The sequence below is a fragment of the Hyla sarda genome, chromosome 12, assembly GCF_029499605.1.
Source record: "Hyla sarda isolate aHylSar1 chromosome 12, aHylSar1.hap1, whole genome shotgun sequence".
In the NCBI taxonomy this organism is placed as follows: Eukaryota; Metazoa; Chordata; class Amphibia; order Anura; family Hylidae; genus Hyla; species Hyla sarda.
In genome coordinates, this window is record NC_079200.1 from 49131575 (window position 1) to 49156173 (window position 24599).

Here is a 24599-nt window from a genome sequence, read left to right on the forward strand (position 1 = left end):
ATGGGGATAAGTGTGCATTTCCCCCATACTGCTGCCACCCTCCCCTCTTACATGCAGGCTATACAGGGGGCATTGTGTGTACATTTTGGGGGGGTACTGGCACACAGTCAGGGGTCACACTCTCATACCATGACATGCTTGCCCCCCTTCCCCCATAACAAGCTTGAACCCAGGCACACAGTAACGGCACTTAGTCACGCCCATTCGCCGGCCCTCAACGGCTTGACTGACACCTCGTCAGCCAATCCGATATCGAGTTTCGCACCGTCCTCCAATTAGGATCTCATAGGGGAGGGCGATGGGAGAGGCCGTAGCCAGCAGCCCTGGTTGAGCTGTGCAGGTAGGTGCAGGCTGAGGGGTGCGTGGGGAGTGGGGTTCATGCACCAGGTGGCACTGGGTGGGGGGAGAGGGGCACCCCTAGGCATGTAGGGAAGCAGGGGCAGGCCAGGTAGGGGCATTGTGGAAGCTGGATGTGCAGAATGGCTGGGATATATGCCTCTGTCTTCCTCAGCTATAAACAGGCCAGATACTGGAACTTTGTATGATCAGCTGGGCTATGATACTCTGTGCCAGTGCACGATGCAGCTGGTACATGACAGGAGGGCATGCTGGGAGGATAGGGGAGCTTTGGGCACTTAGGAGATATACTGATGTGCATCATACATATAGAATTATATATACATACATATACATGCATATTCATATATGGGCATAAGCAGATTTACATTCATATACATGCAGAATCATGTATACATACAAATAATAATCATACATATATACACATGCCTAATCATATATACACTGATAAACATAATCATACATAATCATATATACACTGATAAACATAATCATACATAAATGTACACACATAATCATACATAATCATATATACACTGATAAACATAATCATACATAATCATATATACACTGATAAACATAATCATACATAAATGTACACACATAATCATACATAATCATATATACACTGATAAACATAATCATACATAAATGTACACACATAATCATATACACACACATATAGATGCAGAACCATATATACAGTGATCCCTCAACTTACAATGGCCTCAACATACAATAGTTTCAACATACAATGGGCTTTTCTGGACCATTGTAACTTGAAACCAGACTCAACATACAATGTTATGAAATCTGCAAAATATGTCAATGGCTGGAAGAACCGACCAATCAGAATGGGCATTCACTGGTAAAACCCCTGTATTACTGAAGTGCATGCACTGACTGACTGTCTGGTAGCGTCCCCTACAGTACAGGGAGGTACTACATGTTCTGTACTACTTTTAACCTGTGCCAGGGTTGGCTGCTCCTTTGGACACCAGGTGAGGGTGGCTTCATTTTAGGACACTGTTTGTACTGTATAGGACCTTGAAGAAGCTCCTGTCCTCTACATAGACCAGTTTCCCAATGAGGGTGCCTCCAGCTGTTGCAAAACTACAACTCCCAGCATGCCCGGACAGCCAAAGGCTGTCCGGGCATGCTGGGAGTTGTAGTTTTGCAACAGCTGGAGGTACCCTGGTTGGAAAACACTGGCAGATCTTTCTTACTTTTATATATAAGGATTTGCTTTATCTGTATTAGTTATCAACTTATTTTTCTTTAATCCTCACTTTTTCCTATTTTTGGATGAAATTTTGGGCCTTCAGAACCAATTACCAGGTTTCCATAGAGTTCTGGTCTAAACATACAATGGTTTCAACATACAATGGTCGTCCTGGAACCAATTAATATCGTAACTTGAGGGACCACTGTACATATACATGCATTATCATAATTACATACATATACATGCGTAATCCTACATATACACGTGAATAACCATATATACACGCATAATCATATATGCATAATCATAATCATATATATACATATACATGCATAATCATACATAGATATACATGCAGAGTAATACATAAATGCAAACATATCCATATGCTCATGTACAGAAAATTGTAAGGCACTGAATCAAAAGGTATGAGGGAAACTCTTCACCATATGTACACTTAGTATAGCCCTTCATAGACGCACACATAGCGCAAATGTCATTCTAAGGCCATGTTCACACAACAGACTTTCCGAGGAATACAGAGGAAAAATTCTGCTGCAGAGTCCCATGGTTATCAACAGGATTCTGCTGCACCATTCACACGGCAGAATTTCTGCGTCAGAAACAATCCCGATTCCGTCCTCCGCAGAAAGAATTGCATCGGAGACGGCACATTTCCAAATGGTCATAGTGCCGGTATGTTCTGCCAATGCCCGCTTTTTGCGGACTGCCGGTGTTTTTCAGGCATACATTCAGCTACAATTTCACGGTGTGAACATGGTCTAAGCCTTAGACCATGTTCACACCGTGAAATTGTAGCTGAATGTATGCCTGAAAAACACAGGCAGTGCGCAAAAGCATAGCGGAAGTTCACAGAAGTCCAGCGCGGCGGAGCACATCAAATGGCAACCATGGCCGCGTGCCCACAGAAGGGGCTCGGAGTGCCACCTGTGGCACGCGTGCCATAGGTTCACCATCACAGGTCTAAGGAGTTATCGAATTACAGGTTTTTCTGCCGCAGTAGGAATATGAGGCTATACCCATTGTTTGGTGATGGTCTCATAACTTTATAAAAACTGTTATGGACCCTCATGACTTTTTCCTTTGGCCCCCCTACTATACTATATTCACTATAATAATGGAGTATTTGGACCTTATTTTTAGCCATCTTTTGCATTCGTTTAGTTTTTCGGCTTTCAAAAAATGGGGCAAAAATTTGTGCTAAAGGAAAGCGGTCACCCATTCACCCACTACAATACACCAGGTAAGGGCTGGTTCACATCATGTTTTCTCCCATACGGGAGCGCATACGGCAGGGGGGAACTAAAACCTCGCTTTCCCGTATGCCTTTCTATGCGCTCCCGTATGTAATTCATTTCAATGAGGCGGCCGGAGTAAAACGTGCAGTCCTGTCCGCTTATTTTTGCGCTGTATGCGCTTTTTCCCCGGACCGAAAACTGTGGTCAACCACGGTTTTAGGTCCGGTTGTAAAAGCGCATACGGCGCAAAAAGGAGCCGACCAGACCGAACGTTTCACTCCGGCCGGCTCATTGAAATTAATTACATACGGGAGCACGAGGTTTTAGTTCCCGCCTGCCGTATGCGCTCCCGTATGGAAGAAAACGTGATGTGAACTATAGTGTGGGTGAACAGGAGACCGACGAGGGGTCTCTGACTAATATACATACCTTCAGTCCGGCGCCCGGTCCCTCTAAAGATCGGCTTCTATCTGCGCTGAATTGCGTGCTGGAGGTGGGTCCGCAAGCTGGGTTTGAATATTCATGGTCGCTGGTCATGTGAGCGCTTGTGCCTACTGAGCTCTCACGTGACCAGCGACCATGAATATTCAAATTCAGCCGGCGGGCACAGTTTTTGATAAATCTGCCCCAAAGTCCTTTTATTTCTGTCATTTATGGCTCTAAAATTTAGTATCTTTTTGGATTTTTTTTTTTTTACTTTTTTGACCAGTTTTAAGGTCTGGTTTACAAAATGCATAAGCGCATTTTTTGGGAGTAAAAAGAAAAGTCTGTAAAAAGTCTTAAAAATAAGAAAATCAGATGAACCAACTCACCAAATGGTAGAAAAATACAGCTGAAATTTTCTGCCCTTTTTTTGACTGAAAAATTATTATTTTTTTTTTTTTTTGTTTACTCGGAAAATATGGACCAAAGAACTGAATGTGAAGATAGCCTTAGGCTAGGTTCAGACTACGGAATTTCCGCCGGAATTTTTGCTTTGAAATTTCCGGCAGAAATACCGCTTACTATAATGTATAGTGTAGTGAATGGTTTTCCGTTCACAAATTCGCACTTCGGAATTTGTGAAGCGGAAAATCCGGATGAAAAATCCGCTAGAAAATTTCCGCCTGAAGAAAGGGGGTTGCTCTTTCTTCAGGCAGAAATCCTAGTGGAACACATAGTAGTCTATAGGAGACTGCAGTGTCCGCACGGTCCTGCAGTGTCCGCAGGCGGAACTCGGAATGTCCGGGCGGAAATTTTTCTGCCCGGAGATTCCGTAGTCTTAACCTAGCCTTACTGTTTTCTCTTTGGAATGTATGATGTATCTGTATCTGGATAGTAAGCAGCTACACAATGGGAGAGATTTATCAATACTGAGGAAGAGGAAAGGTGGAGCAGTTGCCCATAGCAACCAATCAGATTACATATATATATATATATATATATATATATATATATATATATATTTATTAATGGAGCAATCTAATTAGTTGCCACTAGGCCACTTTTTCTCTGCACAATTTTTAAAAATCTCCCCCAATTTTTTGTAAAGTTCTTTACTCAAAATCAATAAATACATTGCATACCTAAATAGGGGTACCAGATACGAATGCCAAATTACAGGTTAAAAATGTACACACAAGAACAGCAAATAATGTTTTAGAATAAGACATGTGCATAAAATGAACATATTAAAAATTATAAAGGGGGGAGATTTATCAAAACCTGTCCAGAGGAAAAGTTGCTGAGTTGCCCATAGCAACCAATCAGATCCCTTCTTTCATTTCTCTCAGGCCTTTTCAAAAATGAAAGAAGCGATCTGATTGGTTGCTATGGGCAACTCAACAGCTTTTCCTCTGGACAGGTTATGATAAATCTTCCCCAAAATGTCAATGTAAAATGATATAGGGCGGTATAAAATGTTTTAGGTCACACCAGAAAATAATTTTAGAATATTATTTGAGTGTTTTTTAGGACAACGATATCTCACCGGCATTCATAATGATTTGTAAAGCAAATCTCAGGTTCGGAATTGTGAGAAAATCCAGAATGCTGCAGCCATCGGAGCGGTAAGTATGCCTCACACGTAGACATCCGTGTATTTTGGCTTGGCGGGAAGAGGGAATAGACCCATTGATTACGTTTTCATGGCTTGGGATGAGGTTGTTGAACTACAACTCCAAATATGACTGACTGGATTACAGTAATAGATTGATATCCTCAAAAACACTAGAGCAGTGGTCTCCAACCTGCGGACCTCCAGATGTTGCAAAACTACAACTCCCAGCATGCCCGGACAGCCGTTGGCTGTCCGGGCATGCTGGGAGTTGTAGTTTTGCAACATCTGGAGGTCCGCAGGTTGAAGACCACTGCACTAGAGGCTTCGAAACCAGCCTTAGCCTCGGATAGGGCACAGTGGACCAGATTTATCAAACTGTGAGAGAAAAAAATATAGTGATTTTCCCATAGCAACCAATTACGGCTCAGCTAACGAGATCTGGTAAAGTGAAAGCTGAGCTGTGATTGGTTGTTTTGGGAAAATCACTCCATTTTTCTCTCATAGTTTCATAGATCTGGGCTAGAGATGAGCGAACTTACAGTAAATTCGATTCGTCACGAACTTCTCCGCTCGGCAGTTGATGACTTTTCCTGCATAAATTAATTCAGCTTTCAGGTGCTCCGGTGGGCTGGAAAAGGTGGATACAGTCCTAGGAGACTCTTTCCTAGGAATGTATCCACCTTTTCCAGCCCACCGGAGCACCTGAAGGCTGAACTAATTTATGCAGGAAAAGTCATCAACTGCCGAGCCGAGAAGTTTGTGACGAATCGAATTTACTGTAAGTTCGCTCATCTCTAATCTGGGCTGATATGAAAAAAGGATGTATTTTTTGCATCTGCGGACATAAGTGATATGTCACTTTTTTTTACGTGAATGGAAAAAAAATGTCTGTTTTTTTTACATATTGGGGGAGATTTATCAAAACCTGTCCAGAGGAAAAGTTTCTGAGTTGCCCTTGGCAACCAATCAGATCGCTTCTTTTATTTTTCAGAGGCCTTTTCAGAAATGAAAGACGCGATCTGATTGGTTGCTATGGGCAACTCAGCAACTTTTCCTCTAAGCAGGTATTGATAAGGGTGCGTTCACACGCTTTTTGTTTTTGCGGGTTTTCCGCTGCGTATTTGAAAGGGGGCAGGCAGGCTCTTCTCGGCTGTCCGCAGCAGATTTTCCAGGGAGGAATTTACGCTGCGGAAAATCTGCTTTGGACTGCCGAGAAGAGCCCGCCCACTTTCAAATACGCAGCGGAAAACCCGAAAAAACTAAAAGCGTGTGAACGCACCCTTAATCTCCCCCATTGTGTGCACAGACAACCAGTTTGTGATGGGCTGCAGTGATGTCGTGGGTATACAGGCTTGTCTTCACTGCGGCCGTGTAGATAAAGGCAACATGGAGAACCAGAGCAGTGGCACTGGAAGCGACAAAGATCAACTGGTGAGAGTAGCGTCTTTTTTTATTTTATTTTTTTGCACAATGCCAAGCCCACAAATCAAAATGATTGCCACCGACCATTTCCAGCCTGTTTGGTGGCAGTGATGGGCTGGCACCAAAAACAGCCAAGTTGGCTGTGTTGCGCAATTTGCATAACTCACATTGACATTAACCCCTTAAGGACCAAGGACGTACTGGTACGTCCTTGGTCCTGCTCCGGTGATATAACGCGGGGTTACACGGTAACCCCGCATCATATCACGGCGGGCCCGGCGTCATAGTGAAGCCGGGACCCGCCGCTAATAGCGCGCAGCGGCTAAAAGTGAAAGTGAAAGTTGCCGGTTAACTCAGTGGGCTGTTCGGGATAGCCGGGGCGAAATCGCGGCATCCCGAACAGCTTACAGGACAGCGGGAGGGCCCCTACCTGCCTCCTCGCTGTCCGATCGCCGAATGACTGATCAGTGCCTGAGATCCAGACATGAGCAGTCAAGCGGCAGAATCATCGATCACTGGTTTCCTATGAGAAACCAGTGATCAGCATAGAAGATCAGTGTGTGCAGTGTTATAGGTCCCAATGGGACCTATAACACTACAAAGAAAAAGTGGAAAAAAAAGTGAATGAATATCATTTAACCCCTCCCCTATTAAAAGTTTGAATCACCCCCTTTTCCCATAAATAAAAAAACACAGTGTAAATAAAAATAAACATATATGGTATCACCGCGTGCGGAAATGTCTGAATTATAAAAATATATCATTAATTAAACCGCTCGGTCAATGGCGTGCGGGAAAAAAAATTCCAAAGTCCAAAATGGTGCATTTTTTTGTCACTTTTTATATCATTTAAAAATGAATAAAAAGCGATCAATAAGTCCTATCAATGCAAAAATGGTACCGTTAAAAACTTCAAATCACGGCGCAAAAAATGAGTCCTCATACCGCCCCATACACGGAAAAATAAAACAGTTATAGGGGTCAGAAGATGACAATTTTAAACGTATTAATTTTCCTGCATGTAGTTATGATTTTTTCCAGAAGTCCGACAAAATCAAACCTATATAAGTAGGGTATCATTTTAATCATATTGACCTACAGAATAATGATAAGGTGTCATTTTTACCGAAAAATGGACTACGTAGAAACGGAAGCCCCCAAAAGTTACAAAACGGCGTTTTTTTTTACATTTTGTCGCACAATGATTTTTTTTCCGTTTCACCGTAGATTTTTGGGCAAAATGACTGACGTCATTACAAAGTAGAATTGGTGGCGCAAAAAATAAGCAGTCATATGGATTTTTAGGTGCAAAATTGAAAGAGCGAACTTACAGTAAATTCGATTCGTCACAAACTTCTCGGCTCGGCAGTTGATGAATTATCCTGCATAAATGAGTTCAGCTTTCAGGTGCTCCCGTGGGCTGGAAAAGGTGTATACAGTCCTAGGAGAATCTTTCCTAGGACTGTATCCACCTTTTCCAGCCCACCGGAGCACCTGAAAGCTGAACTAATTTATGCAGGATAAGTCATCAACTGCCGAGCCGAGAAGTTTGTGACGAATCGAATTTACTGTAAGTTTGCTCATCTCTAGTCCCATTCACACTGCGGTATCGCTCACCACTAGGAAAACACAGTCCAATCGTCCTGATATAAAGTGTCCGGTGAGTGTGAACTGTCAAGTATAGGTGGTGCTGCACGTGGTGATAGTATCAATATCTGACCTTCTCCAAAGAACAAAGAAACGGAGCACTCACCTCCAAATTGTGGACACAGATGCAACTTTTATTGAGACTCGCAGATTACAGGACACGTGAGGACATAAGCGGGAGGGCAGGTAGATGGAAGACACAAGCGGGGGGGGTATTCTCACATCACAGCGGGCGACAGCACTGTACGGCGCCTTCGCGCTTCGTCAGGCTCCCAAGGGGCCTGACGAAGCGCGAAGGCGCGATACAGTGCTGTCGCCCGCTGTGATGTGAGTATGCCCCCCGCTTGTGTCTTCCATCTACCTGCCCTCCCGCTGATGTCCTCACGTGTCCTGTAATCTGTGAGTCTCAATAAAAGTTGCATCTGTGTCCGCAATTTGGAGGTGAGTGCTCCGTTTCTTTGTTCTTTGGAGAAGGTCAGATTTGTAAATTACTTCTATTAAAAAATCTTAATCATTCCAGTACTTTTTAGCTGCTGAATACTACAGAGGAAATTCTTTTCTTTTTGGAACACCGAGCTCTCTGCTGACATCATGACCACAGTGCTCTCTGCTGACATCTCTGTCCATTTTAGTAACTGTCCAGAGCAGCATTTGTTTGCTATGGGGATTTTCTCCTACTCTGGACAGTTCTTAAAATGGACAGAGATGTCAGCAGAGGACACTGTGGTCATGATGTCAGCAGAGAGCTCTGTGTTCCAAAAAGAAAGGAATTCGCTCAGTAGTATTCAGCAGCTAATAAGTACTGGAAGGATTAAGATTTTTTTAATAGAAGTAATTTACAAATCTGTTTAACTTTCTGGCACCAGCTGATTAAAAAAAAAAAAAGTTTTCCACCTGAGTACCCCTTTAATGGGGGTTGCTTAAACAGCTTAGGCCTCATGAGCTACGTTGCTTATGTAACTTCCGGAGTTATGTAAACACCATAGCTCCCATTTCCAACCATTAAATTAAAAAGGAGTTAAGCAAATTATGTAACACGGTTGGCTTTTTTTGGGCACCTGACCATCTCCGCCAGCTTCAAACACCCTGGAAATGGCAAAGTGGAAATTGTTTTGATTCACTGGCAACCCATTTTAATGGCCACCAAATGCCTTTAGCTAATATCTATCTATCTATATATATATATATATATATATATATATATATATAATGCATCTCTCTCTTTTTTTTTATACAGATACTCCATGGCCAGGCTGGATATTTCCATTGGCTTGTTTGTATGCAGTTTTATCTTCATGTCTACATACATACAGACGCTTCTGGCCAACAACGTCCGGATCTTCTGGTTGCAGGTAAACACGGTGGATCTTATCTCTGTAACCACATTGTAATTTGGTTATTTTTTTTTTAGCCAAAACCAGATGAGGAACCCACACAATTAGCAAATTAGCAAATTTTTCTGTCTTTTGGCTATAAATATAATGCAAAATACCATTGAACATTGCCTGTGTACAATGACTGTTGCCATCGATCCCTAGATTTACTTTTTAATATTTAGCATTTAGGTTCAGTGACAGACCCCATTGCCGCATATTTGGATTTATCATTTCCCCTGGAATACATTTCTAGATTTGGATCCTTATATTATTTTAACACTTTAATGAATGAATAAATAAATTGTCTATATGTGACTAAAGGTTGTTGTGACATCAAGTATACTATAAAAGTGTGGTCTCTAAAAATAGCTATGCACATGCCATAGCCAAACGTTCATTCGGAAACAGCTCTATCTCTCCCTGTCCCTCCATAGACATGAACAGTCTGCCTGGCAAAGCATTCATGTGCTCTAAATAGAGAGACGAAAGGGTAAGCTTCTGCCAGACAGCTCTTGCAACAGTTTATCTCTGTTGAAATGTAAGATGCCTTAGGCCATGTTTATGCGCCGGATAGAGTCCAGCAGAAAAATTCCACTCGGAAATTCCGTTGCAGCAGAGTCCCATTGTTCTCAATTGGATTCTGCTGCACTGTGTGCAGCATTTCAGTTCTTTTGGCGAAAACCGCTCAGAAATGCACTGCCAATGCTGTGCCGGTCTGTGCGGAATGTCTGCCCTTGTTTTCCAGGTGGAGTTGGAAGGGCATCTGACATAGCTAGGTGTTGTAGTTTTACATCAGCTTGAAAACCACAGCTTAAAAAGGTATTCCAGGTGACAGTTATATATATCAACTGGCTCCAGAAAGTTAAACAGATTTGTAAATTACTTTTATTAAAAAAATCTTAATCCTTCCAATAATTATCAGTTGCTGAAGTTGAGTTGTTCTTTTCGGTCTGGCAACAGTGCTCTCTGATGACATCTCTGCTTGTCTCGGGAACTGCACAGGGTAAAAGAGGTTTGCTATGATGATTTTCTCTACTGTGGACAGTTCCCGAGGCAGGTGTCATCAGAGCACTTAGACAGAAAAGAAGAACTCAACTTCAGCAGCTCATAAGTACTGAAAGGATTAAGATTTTTTAATAGAAGTAATTTACAAATCTGGAGCCAGTTGATATATAAAATGTTTTTTTTTTTTCTGGATAACCCCTTTAAGGTAGTGTTTCCCAACCAGTATGCCTCCAGATAATGCAAAACTACAACTCCCAGCATGCCCGGACCGCTGATGAATCACAATTACACAGACAGATGTAGCTGACTTTGTTCTAATGTGTATGGTGTCCTTATCCCAGTGTTTTTCAATCAGCGTGCTTCTAGCTGTTGCAAAACTACAACTCCCAGCATGCTGGGAGTTGTAGTTTTGCAGCACTTGGAGGCATCCTAGTTGGGAAACACTGCTTTAAAGGGGTTCTCCGGTGGAAAACTTTTTTTTTTAATCAACTGGTGCCAGAAAGTTAAACAGATTTGTAAATTACTTATATTAAAAAATCTTAATCCTTCCAGTACTTATTAGCTGCTGAATACTACAGAGGAAATTCATTTCTTTTTGGAACACAGAGCTGTCTGCTGACATCATGAGCACAATGCTCTCTGCTGACACCTCTGTCCATTTTAGGAACTGTCCAGCGCAGCATATGTTTTCTTTGGGGATTTTCTCCTACTCTAGACAGTTCTTAAAAGGGACAGAGATGTCAGCAGAGAGCACTGTGGTCATGATGTCAACAGAGAGCTCTGTGTTCCAAAAAGAAAAGAATTTCCTCTGTAGTATTCAGCAGCTAATAAGTACTGGAAGGATTAAGATTTTTTAATAGAAGTAATTTACAAATCTGTTTAACTTTCTGGCACCAGTTGATTAAAAACAAAAAAAGTTTTCCACCGGAGTACCCCTTTAACCTGTGGGTTTCCAGCTGTTGTGAAACTACAACACCTAGCTTTGGCACTTGGCCAACCACTGCCCTGGCATGCTGGTAGTTGTAGTTTTGCAACAGCTGGGAATGACAAGACAGAGACCGCTGCTGTCTGGGCATGCTGGGAGGTGGTTTTGCAACAGCTGGAGAGTCACAGGTCGGAGACCACTGTTATAGGAATAGCAAAGTACTAGGGTCCACACATAATACATTTTTGTGTGCAAAGTTGCTTTCAATATTTAGTGCGAATTCATGGCAGGTTTCACCCCTGCTACCTCCAAAGGGTTATATCGGTGGTAAAAAAATAATTTATTTATTTTAAAGTCTGCCTCGCAGGTCCGTTTTCTGCAACATGTGAATTTACCTGTTCTTGCCTTTAGATGGAATGTTGAATCACTATTTTGATTTATTAAATGTGTGTGGATTTAATAGACCCTCCTATTATATATATATAGAATGTTTATTATGTTGTAAGCTATTAGCAGCCTGTGTGATCTTTGCATTATACGCCTGTTGCATAATAGGACCCCGTGTGAAATGAACTCCGGCATATGACACGTTGGGGGTGGCTCTGCTGCCCCCGGTGGTTACAGCCTGGTATCGCACCCTCCATTTTTCCGAGCAAGCAGCAGTTGGAAATACCATTGAGACTGCACAAAGGGTAGAGCTGTTCTTACGTAAATGTAAATATTTTGGCCATTCGGCACCTCTGCCTGAACCCCCGTTGGTGTCTGTTATTGTTGTGCGATCTGGAATCCTTTTCAGGCCTTTCCCAGCTTGCTTCATTGGTGCATTGTGGTTAGGAGGCTTAGATGTGCACGCTGTCCTCCCCTGGGGGGCTGCATGGACTCATCCTGGTGTTGTGGAGAGGGGAGGGGGTGTTGCAGGAGCTCACATTAGTGCAGCTTGTGTGTGGTTAGTGCAAAGCTGGAATATGATTCAGAGACAGCAGCAATGATCTGTGTTGTCTCTGTGCTGAGATCCGCAGCTTTTCCCTCGCCTGCCTGTAAGTACACGCTTTGCCTTAAACAGGGCTTCCTTACACGTTTGCTTTAGGTACACGCCTTTCTTACCTCTATTGTTTTGGAATTTCCCTCCATGTCAGCCTGCCATGCTAAGGAACCTCCCCACCAACCCCCGCAATTCTGCTGCAAAAGTGTAAGCTCTACAGACTAGACCCCCCCCCCCCCCCCCCCCCATTTCACTTTTCACGTGACACCCACTCCTAATAACACTTCTTAAAACTACGCATTTATGTAACTTTTTCTTTTCATCAGGGTATTATGGGATTTGTAGTTTTTTTGTGTCTTACAATATGACATGCCTTGGCATGATCCGTCATTGCCCTTTTTGGGGCTTTTGTTCATATCCTATGATGTTTTTTTCTTATAACATTACATTGTATCCTGCAATAGAACCTGTATTTTCACAATACACTTAGATAATGTAACTCTTATGTAACACGTGTGTGTGTGTGTGTGTGTGTGTTTGTATATGTGAGGGACCAGAGGATGGAATAAGCAGTTTTCTTAATCTATTATAAAATATTTTTTTAAGAAATAAAAGTCAAATGAGCTTGAAACAAGGGCGATTATACGGCGCTGTAGACGGGCACGTTGGCTGAATGTTATCAGAGCAGGCTGGGTTTTTTGCCTAATGTACTGTGACCTCGTGGTTGGTGTCTAATGTGATAGAATTGCAGACTATGGGGATGTGCGCTTTCTTTTCCACTAGCACAATGAACCCCTGCCTGCAGATTACCAGGACACCCCTGGATTGTATAGGAACAAGAAATAATTACTCTGTAGAGATCACTAGGTCTAGTCTGTATAATGACCGTAGAGGTGACGGCTTTAATCCCAAGTGTATTGTGTTGGAATCATCATGCCAGGCTTTTGCACATGTTGTGTACTGTAATGGGACATCAATAGGCGTCTATGCCTGTGAATTTGTACCGTAATGATTTTGAATTGTAATCTCTTGAACCATATTAGGTATCTTGACTTCTATGTCCGGTGTTGGATTGCTAGCTCCTCTGCACAGTGCTGTCATTTTATGTATTACGATTAGTCCTCAATAACAGATCTGCAATGTCGACTGCTTGTACATACAGGATGGAATGAATCCAGACCATGCTTATACTGTTTGTCCTCAATATATAGTAGTTGCTTTGAGTTTCTAAGGTTATATGTAGTGGTTTGTAGCTATTTCCTACACTGCAGATATCCAGGCCAGGCTGCCAGCAGGGAGCTGCAGTGCTGTTTTATGTCATAGTCTTATCTATTGAATACTGGGCTGGTGCTCCTGCAGTGTGGGAGTCAGATACAGCCCCTATCTGTAAGCAGGAGCATGCTGCACTGAGCTGTAGGCAGCAGCATGCTTGTTTTGCATTGTGCCTGTGGACTCCATCAGGACTACATTACCCTACATGCTTTGCTCTCTCCCCCCCTCTGTGACGTCACTCCCCTCCCTTGCTTGTTTGTGTTGTGCGCGGGAGGCTGTTTGGTGCATTCCTGGTGTGTGCAGGGCTCCCACTAGTGGCCACCGCTGCAGCTGCTGACAGTGTGCTTTTATTTATAGTGTCAACATATCCTGCAGGGCTGTACAGTAGAGAACAAAGACTAAGCTCAGTGTGCGGAAACACTCAAGAAAAGGAGGCCCGGGAAGTTTTACCTGCTGTGTCCAAGGGCCTATCTATGCACAGCTTCTCTCTGTCAATGTTCAAAATAATTTCACCAAACAAAGCTGTTTGTAAAAATGTCATTTATTGAATTATAATGTAGAAATTGTCGTCCATTGAAGTTATTCCCAGTACTACAATGCATGATCCTATATGGAATCCAAGCAATCCCTTTTTGAGAAATTACATTTAAAAAAATGGACTTCCAGGGGGTTGGTGTTCTCAAAGAAGATGGTCGCTATGCATAATATAGGGTGGGACTAAAAAGCTCACTCCAGAGTAATGCTCTATAATGTTCTCCATGTTGCTGCTGCTTCTGAGGGTTTTCTATAGACACACAGAAGAGCAGGTTCTCTTCTCTAGGAGTAAAGTGTATGGGAGATGTAAAAGCTAGGTTTCACACACTGGCTCGGGGACAGCTGAAAACCAGAGATGGAGAACGCAAAGGGGAAAACAGGTTAAAAAACCAGACACCACAGATGTGGCTGAATTAAAGGGGTTATCCAGGAAAACTTTATTTATTTTTTTATTTTTTTTTATGTATATCAACTGGTGGCAGAAAGTTAAACAGATTTGTAAATTACTTCTATTAAACATCTTCATCCTTTCAGTACATATGAGCTTCTGAAGTTGAGTTGTTTTTTTCTGTCTAAGTGCTCTCTGATGACACCTGTCTCGGGAACCGCCCAGTTTAAAAGCAAATCCCCATAGCAAACATCTTCTACTCTGTGCAGTTCCCGAGACAAGCAGAGATGTCAGCAGAGAGCACTGTTGCCAGACAGAAAACAACAACTCCACTTCATCAGCTGATCATTATTGGAAGGATTAAGATTTTTTAATAGAAGTAATTTACAAATCTGTTTAACTTTCTGGAGCCAGTTGATATTTAAAAAAAAAAAAAAGTTTTTTCCTAGAATACCCCTTTAAGCAGTTTGACGTCTGTGCCAAACTACACAAGATTGTCGAGGAAGCAGCCGCCTGTATAGTCTACAGTAGAGATGAGCGAACTTACAGTAAATTCCATTCGTCATGAACTTCTCGGCTCGGCAGTTGATAACTTATCCTGCATAAATTAGTTCAGCTTTCAGGTGCTCCGATGGGCTGGAAAAGGTGGATACAGTCCTAGGAAAGAGTCTCCAAGGACTGTATCCACCTTTTCCAGCCCACGGGAGCACCTGAAAGCTGAACTAATTTATGCAGGATAAGTCATCAACTGCCGAGCCGAGAAGTTCGTGACGAATCGAATTTACTGTAAGTTCGCTCATCTCTAGTCTACAGTCAAAAAATTGCAGCAAAACAATGTGGCCGTTGAAGACTTTGTTCTCCGCATACTGATGCGTGACAGTGGTCTATGTTTGTAGGCCTGAGTGTGGCGCTGTTGCCTGCATATGGAAGGGTTGTAAATAGTACAATTGTGTTGGTGCTGTTTGATAAAACATTACACACAGTATTTACCAGTGTCATTGGCCTAACATACTGATGAAAGGCAATGCTCGGGCCAGGGCAGAGTTATTAACATTCCCAGGGAGTGCCGTAATGCGTACAGGTGTGTGTTCATTGTAGACATACACACCCACAGTCTAACCATTGTCTGCAGGCAGTTCTCAGCCCACGTTGCTGACGGTGTTCTTTACATGTAAGCTTGCCACGGACGGGACTGTTTGCTACCAAATGTGTGTGATGATGTGATTTTTCTACTATCTAAACCTGTTTCCCAACCATGGTGCCTCCAGCTGTTGCCAAGCTACAGCTCCATGTGTATGGAGTCCTTAAAGGGGTACTCCGGTGGAAACTTTTTTATTTTATCAACTGGTGCCAGAAAGTTACAGATTTGTAAATTACTTCTATTAAAAAAAAATCTTAATCCTTCCAGTACTTATTAGCTGCTGAATACTACAGAGGAAGTTCTTTTCTTTTTGAAACACAGAGCTCTCTGCTGACATCATGACCACAGTGCTCTCTGCTGACATCTCTGTCCATTTTAAGAACTGTCCAGAGCAGGAGAAAATCCCCATAGCAAACATATGCTGCTCTGGACAGTTCCTAAAATGGCCAGAGATGTCAGTAGAGAGCACTGTGGTCATGATGTCAGCAGAGAGCTCTGTGTTCCAAAAAAGAAAAGAATTTCCTCTGTAGTATTCAGCAGCTAATAAGTACTGGAAGGATTAAGATTTTTTAATAGAAGTAATTTACAAATCTGTTTAACTTACTGGCACCAGTTGATTTAAAAAAAGAAAAAAAGGTTTTCCACCAAAGTACCCCTTTAACCAAGTGTTTCCCAACCTGGATGCCTCCAGCTCTTGCAAAACTACAACTCCCAGCATGCCCGGGGGCATGCTGGGAATTGTAGTTTTGCAACAGCTGAGACACAGGGGTTCACGGTTTTCCATATAGATAACTGCAATGCCTTTATGCTCCTGGGTCTTTTGACTACTGGAATCCCTGCCAGTTCCTAGAATTGTATACAGGAGAAGGGGTTTGTCAAAATATATTTTCTTGCATGGCACTGTTTTCTGTCTACCTGCTGTGCGTGAAATGCATTGCAGGCCCATTCGCTTGAATTGGACCGGTGTTGCAGTCAGTTCCACTATACAAGGAACTGGATCCATGTTATGCAGATAACCTGTTAAAGTATTCTCAGGATAGGCGGTGGTCCCAGAGGTTTGGGCCCCCCCACCAATCACAAAGTAATTGCATATCTGGTAATACAGGGGTTAAAGGGGTTATCCATTAAAAAACTTTTTTTTTTTTTATATATATCAACTGGCTCCAGAAAGTTAAACAGATTTGTAAATTACTTCTATTAAGAAAAATATTAATCCTTTCAGTACTTATGAGCTGCTGAAGTTGAGTTGTTCTTTTCTGTCTAAGTGCTCTCTGATGACACCTGTCTCGGGAACCGCCCAGTTTAGAAGCAAATCGCCATAGCAAACCTATTCTGCTCTGTGCAGTTCCCGAGACAAGCAGAGATGTCAGCAGAGCACTGTTGCCAGACAGAAAAGAACAACTCAACTTCAGCAGCTGATAATTATTGGAAGAATTTTTTTTAATAGAAGTAATAGAAGTAATTTACAAATCTGTTTAACTTTCTGGAGCCAGTTGATATAAAAAACAAACCAAAAAAATAAAAAATGTTTTCATGGAATACCCCTTTAAATACATGCCTGGATTAGCTACAGTTAAACATTGTATCACTTGGTGACACTGGGAGTTCCCAGAGCAACCAGTAATCTGGTTGCTATTGGCAATACTATTTGGTTGTTATAAAAGAAAAAAGAGAAATTAACTATACACACACATTATTAATAAATTATTAATAATAATAATATTAAAAATAAAAATAATACTAATAATAAAAATAGTAATACTAATAAAATAATAAAAATTGTAATACTAATAATAAAATAAAAATAATACTAATAAAATAAAAATACTACTAAAATACTAATAAAATAATAAAAATAGTAATACTAATAATAAAAATAGAAATAATAATACTAATAAAATAAAAATAATACTAATAAAAAAAATAAAAATACTAATAAAATAATAAAAATAGTAATACTAATAATAATAAATAAGCATAATAATAATTGTAAATAAATATATATTTATATAAATAAATATTTATTTTATTTTTATTTATTTTTGGAGCACTTTTTTGTCTGGGCAGGTTCACATGGGTAATAAAAGTGGCTTTGATGCAGGATTTGCACTGATTTTCTTGTCCAAACCCATGTGGTATCACTGTCAGCTTCCATTGACTTCAATGGGAGAAGGAGAGCAGTGCAGGATACTTACCTACCTGTCAATGCTTTTCTGTGTGGTTATGTGCTGAACCACCCTTTGATGTCAATTGGAGCTCCAGGGTTCAACCCCCTGCTGTAGATATTGTAGCATTTACCTGCAGACATAAAGATTTTCCTTTTACGAATGCAACTTTTTTGCCTTGACAAGTCTTTTCTGACTTTGACAGCCATGATGAGATGTTCCCCACTGATATAACCATAAGGGCATTATTGCTGTATTCTGCAGCCTGTGGATCTCTTGCTATTTCAACACTACGGCACCCAGCATGCCTTGACAGCCAGAGGGGCATGTTGGGAGTTGTAGTTTTGCAACAGCTGGAGAGCACTGCCTTACTGGATCATCTATCATTAGGACATGGCGTCTCCTCTATACATAGTCATACACACAGCGTTCTGTTTACTAGGTATAGCCGGTCCCTTTATTAACATGATCTTTGCCCCTCCATAAAATCCACTTACTGTCCCTCTTAATGGCAAATAGAGTAAAATCATTATAGATATTAGGAGAGAAGACTGGCTCACATACAGAATGAATGTATTCCACATAATTAAAAAAAAAATTCCAGTGCGATCCCTTTAATCTGCCATTTTTTATAATCTGTCATTTTTTTTTTTCCGCTCAGAGCTGCGATGGAATTTTGCATTGCCGGTGATAGAGCGTAGAGAATCTGAGAATAATCTCATTGCAAAGAAAAGTTATAGAAGGAGAGATGATCTAAGGCTTTACTATTGGCTTGTGCGAGTATTTGACAGTCCCACTATTATTGGATCAACTTTTGTGTTGTGTGTTTTTTTGTTTTTTGACTTGGAGAAGAAAATGCCACAAAAAACTGCTCTCTCATCTTGAATTGCCCCTCATTTAGGGTCAATCGTAGCGTATTTCATATTGCAGGAATTCCGCTTGCACAGCGGCAAATAGTTGCTTATTCTGCTATGAGCAGACACACAGGGCTACCCTGCCGCAGCACTGTGTGTGCAGTAATTTAATGCACAGGGATGAGGCTGGGTAGCCCTGTGTGTCTGCTCATAGCAGACTCTGCTGCGGCTCTTCCACAGAGTTGAATATGCTGTGAATGCGCTGTGTGTGACCCTACCCTGAGGGTATGTTCACACGTACATATTTTTTTTTACTGCCCATTGACTTCAATGGGCAGCAAGATCTGTTGAAGCAAATCTGCAGCAAAAATACACGTGTGAACGCACCATTAGGGTACGTTCACAAGCGCAAATTTTTTTAGTGGGTTTTCCGCTGCGTATTTGAAAGTAGGCGGGCTCTTGGCTGTCCGCAGCAGATTTACGGATGGCGGCATTTACGCTGCGGAAAATCTGCCAAGTCACTACTGACTTTAATGGGGCTTGCGGCGGATTTTCCGCAGTGTATATTCCGTCGTTGAAAAACTGCTGTGGACAGCCGAGAAGAGCCCGCCCACTTTCAAATACGCAGCGGAAAACCCGCTAAAAAAATCAGCGCGTGTGAACGCACCCTTAGGGTACGTTCCCACACGGCGTATTTTGCTGCGTATTTGGTGCTGCGTATTTTCCTACCCAGTGACTTCAACAGGAAAATAAAATACGCAGCAGCAAATACACCGTGTGGGAACGTACCCTTAGGGTGTATTCACATGTATAATATCCTGTGCATATTTGATGCTGCAGATTTCAAGGTAACGAAATGGTTGAACACAGCTTCATTAACTATGCTCAGGATACTGTACGTGTAAATGCACCCTTGGGGGTGGTTCACGTGTTCTTGGTTTTTCAGCAGATTTGCTGCAGGAGATTTTAATTCCCATTGATTTCAATGGGGTCTGCTGCGGATTTTCAGCAACAGGATTTTCCTTGAAGAGCCTGCCCTGGTTCAGACTCGCAGCGGGAAACATGCTGCTATCTTGCAATTAAGGATACTTGGGGTATGTTCTCTAGTGAACATTTTGCAACAAAGGGCACGTGTGACCCTATCCTTAGGTCTTGTTCTCACAGGCGGATTTTATTGTGAACTCTTAGCATGTTTCTCGTTGCGAGAAACATGCTGGGAGTTTGCAGTAAAATTCACCTGTGTGAACAAGCCCTTAGGGGGAGATTTATCACAACCTGTCCAGAGGAAAAGTTGCCCATTTAGCAGAGGCCTTGTTAAAAATGAAAGCAGCGATCTGATTGGTTGCTTTGGGCAACTCGGCAACTTTTCCTCTGGACATGTTTTGATAAATCTCCCTCTTAGGGTAGGGTCACATGGGACGTATTTTGCTGTGTATTTGCTGGTGCGTATTTTCCTACTCGTTAATGTCAATAGGTAGCAAGATTATCTGCAGAAAATAAGCAGCAAAATACGCCACATGTGACCCTACCATTTGGGTGTGTTCACACATATTTGATTGTATCCTGGGCATATTTGAAGTTGCAGATTTCAATGGAAACTAAATGATTGAATAAATAAAAAAGTGTGTTTGACATTTTTTTTTTTTCTGTGACACAATTTTGTTGCATGGGATATTCTGTGCATGATGCGCCAAATCTGCGCATCCTTTTATCCAGCTTATTATATTGGCCTGTATGCACGGAAATTCAGATGTGTGAAAATGTTCTAACTGAAAGGCGCTCACACCTCAGTTAAAGGGGAACTTCAGTGGAAAAAATAAAATGTTTTCAAATCAACTGGTTAAACAGATTTGTAAATCGCTTATATTTAAATATCTTAACCCTTCTAGTACTTATCAGCTGCTGTATACTAGAGACATTTGTGAAGTTCTTTCCAGCCTGACAACAGTGCTCTCTGCTGACACCCCTGTCCGTGTCAGGAACTGTCCTGAGCAGGAGAGGTTTTCTATGGGAATAGGATTCTAATCTGGACAGTTCCTGACACGGACAGAGGTGTCAGCAGAGAGCACGGTTGTCAGACAAAAGACATTCACAAATTTTCTCTGTTTTATACAGCAGCTAATAAGTTCTGGAAGGATTAAGATTTTTTTTTTATAGAAGTAATTTACAAATCAGTTTAACTTTCAGGCACCAGTTGATTTGAAAACATTTGTTTTCTACTTGTTTCCACCGGCGTTCCCCCTTTAATTCATGGCTGCACACATGGGTGGGGTTTTACATATTCTCGGCGTATAAAAACACCAGCCTTAGTAAATCTGCCCTTATGTGTTCACACAAGCATAATACGGATGCTTTTTTGCATTTATATTGTGGCCATATGTCCCTGGAAAACATATGACCTGCCAGAAGAGGTTTTCTTTAATAAGTAAAAAATCATGATTAAAAAGCAATTGGCTGAAAAGGACCAAAAGCAAAATGTTTTTTTTATTTTTTTATTTTGTCTCTAGAGATTTATGGTTAAAAAAAAAAAAGGGTGGATTTGCACATACATTTTTTCCTAAAAAAAACCCACTCCAGATAAAACCTGTGTCTATATAATAGCTGGGAGTCAATAGGGAAGTAAAAAAATAAAAATCTCCATACCAGCAAGTGTCAGTTTGAGGCCATGTTTTACAGTCACCCGTCCGCAATGTCTACACGGGAAATCTGTATGTGGATATTCCGGAGGCTGCGGGATTCACCTTCTTATAGATGACTATGCATTCCGTGTGTTGTCTGCACAAAAAATTAACACGTTCAGCCTTTCTACGGACACGGAAAACGGAATTTCCGTGCCAGAAACATCTGTCACTGAAATTCCAGGCGTGTGCACAGTGCAGCAGAATCCAATTGAAATCAACAAGATCTCCGGCGGAATTTCGCACAGACATTCCGGACATGTGAACATGGCCTCACCAAACTAGGTTGTGGCTCTTTTTCTCCCATAGACCTACAAAGGTTTGGATGCATTCACACTGCATTTTTTTGTCTTGGTTTTTACCGGTTCCGTTACAATCTGTTTGTTTTGCATTATGCAAAAAATTAATAAATAAAACTTGGTCAACCATTCTATTGTGTACGCCCAAAGAAAAATTCGTTATGGTCAGTTTTTTGTTTTTGTAAATAATTCAATAGGAAATGAATTATTTAATTAATTTTGCATGGCATCTGTTTTTAGCAATGGCTTTGGTTCCCCCCCCCCTCCTATAAAAACATTAAACAGACAGCAATAAATGTGGTGTGAACATACCCTAAGGGGGAAGAAAAAGTTATAAACATTTTTTTGGCCCTCACATTTTTCAATTAAAATCCTTGAATCACAAGGTCAAAGAATCTCATGACTGAAAAAACACCACAAAAAACACCTACATAATACACAGATACCCCAAAAACTGCAACATGGAGACTACCCAACAAAGTGCTATGTTTTGTGCAAAAGACAAAACTGCAATGCCAAAAGTACATGCTACTGGGATGAGGTGGTCTCTCTGGTCAGAGGCCTAACCTGAAGCTGGGATCAGTTGTACATGTACAGCGTATATCGCCTCCACACTCCGCAGCGTAGAGTTTTATTATTATTGCTAGGTACATTTTTCTTCTGTACATTCTATACTGTTAGTATACATTTCTTCCCCGGGAAAATAGTGAGCAGTAAACGGACAGACCTCGCCGCCTCTACTGACTCCTAAGCTCCATGTCAGTAAGGATGGTGCAGTGCACCTTGTATCCATGTCAGTAAGGATGGTGCAGTGCACCTTGTATCCATGTCAGTAAGGATGGCGCAGTGCACCTTGTATCCATGTCAGTAAGGATGGCGCAGTGCACCTTGTATCCATGTCAGTAAGGATGGCGCAGTGCACCTTGTATCCATGTCAGTAAGGATGGCGCAGTGCACCTTGTATCCATGTCAGTAAGGATGGCGCAGTGCACCTTGTATCCATGTCAGTAAGGATGGCGCAGTGCACCTTGTATCCATGTCAGTAAGGATGGCGCAGTGCACCTTGTATCCATGTCAGTAAGGATGGCGCAGTGCACCTTGTATCCATGTCAGTAAGGATGGCGCAGTGCACCTTGTATCCATGTCAGTAAGGATGGCGCAGTGCACCTTGTATCCATGTCAGTAAGGATGGCGCAGTGCACCTTGTATCCATGTCAGTAAGGATGGCGCAGTGCACCTTGTATCCATGTCAGTAAGGATGGCGCAGTGCACCTTGTATCCATGTCAGTAAGGATGGCGCAGTGCACCTTGTATCCATGTCAGTAAGGATGGCGCAGTGCACCTTGTATCCATGTCAGTAAGGATGGCGCAGTGCACCTTGTATCCATGTCAGTAAGGATGGCGCAGTGCACCTTGTATCCATGTCAGTAAGGATGGCGCAGTGCACCTTGTATCCATGTCAGTAAGGATGGCGCAGTGCACCTTGTATCCATGTCAGTAAGGATGGCGCAGTGCACCTTGTATCCATGTCAGTAAGGATGGCGCAGTGCACCTTGTATCCATGTCAGTAAGGATGGCGCAGTGCACCTTGTATCCATGTCAGTAAGGATGGCGCAGTGCACCTTGTATCCATGTCAGTAAGGATGGCGCAGTGCACCTTGTATCCATGTCAGTAAGGATGGCGCAGTGCACCTTGTATCCATGTCAGTAAGGATGGCGCAGTGCACCTTGTATCCATGTCAGTAAGGATGGCGCAGTGCACCTTGTATCCATGTCAGTAAGGATGGCGCAGTGCACCTTGTACCCATGTCAGTAAGGATGGCGCAGTGCACCTTGGCTCCATGTCAGTAAGGATGGGGCAGTGCACCTTGGCTCCATGTCAGTAAGGATGGGGCAGTGCACCTTGGCTCCATGTCAGTAAGGATGGCAGTATGTCAGCAAGGATGGCAGTGCACCTTGGCTCCATGTCAGTAAGGATGGCGCAGTGCACCTTGTATCCATGTCAGTAAGGATGGCGCAGTGCACCTTGTATCCATGTCAGTAAGGATGGCGCAGTGCACCTTGTATCCATGTCAGTAAGGATGGCGCAGTGCACCTTGTATCCATGTCAGTAAGGATGGCGCAGTGCACCTTGTATCCATGTCAGTAAGGATGGCGCAGTGCACCTTGTATCCATGTCAGTAAGGATGGCGCAGTGCACCTTGTATCCATGTCAGTAAGGATGGCGCAGTGCACCTTGTATCCATGTCAGTAAGGATGGCGCAGTGCACCTTGTATCCATGTCAGTAAGGATGGCGCAGTGCACCTTGTATCCATGTCAGTAAGGATGGCGCAGTGCACCTTGTATCCATGTCAGTAAGGATGGCGCAGTGCACCTTGTATCCATGTCAGTAAGGATGGCGCAGTGCACCTTGTATCCATGTCAGTAAGGATGGCGCAGTGCACCTTGTATCCATGTCAGTAAGGATGGCGCAGTGCACCTTGTATCCATGTCAGTAAGGATGGCGCAGTGCACCTTGTACCCATGTCAGTAAGGATGGCAGTGCACCTTGTACCCATGTCAGTAAGGATGGCAGTGCACCTTGGCTCCATGTCAGTAAGGATGGGGCAGTGCACCTTGGCTCCATGTCAGTAAGGATGGCAGTATGTCAGCAAGGATGGCAGTGCACCTTGTACCCATGTCAGTAAGGATGGCAATGCACCTTGTATACATTTCAGTAAGGATGGCAGTGCACCTTGTACCCATGTCAGTAAGGACGGGGCAGTGCACCTTGTATCCATGTCAGTAAGGATAGCAGTGCACCTTGTATCCATGTCAGTAAGGATAGCAGTGCACCTTGTATCCATGTCAGTAAGGATAGCAGTGCACCTTGTATCCATGTCAGTAATGATAGCAGTGCACCTTGTATCCATGTCAGTAAGGATAGCAGTGCACCTTGTATCCATTTCAGTAAGGACGGGGCAGTGCACCTTGTACCCATGTCAGTAAGAACGGCGCAGTGCACCTTGTAGCCATGTCAGTAAGGATGGCA

The 24599-nt window shown here is 42.4% G+C and overlaps 1 protein-coding gene across 4 annotated transcripts in view; it reads left to right on the forward strand.

Moving 5' to 3' along the window:
* Positions 1-296: 296 nt before the first annotated feature.
* Positions 297-24599, forward strand: part of LOC130296583 (KAT8 regulatory NSL complex subunit 1-like) — a 129075-nt gene continuing 104772 nt past the window's right edge. Inside the window, exons 1-3 of one of the 4 annotated variants that reach the window (XM_056548272.1) lie at positions 297-340; positions 4795-4889; positions 9186-9300. The gene's annotated coding sequence lies outside the window, so the exon portion shown is untranslated. Of the gene's footprint in view, positions 341-4784; positions 4890-9185; positions 9301-12159; positions 12292-24599 lie in introns of those variants that run through there. The other 3 variants (XM_056548274.1, XM_056548270.1, XM_056548273.1) reach the window with 3 other exon arrangements.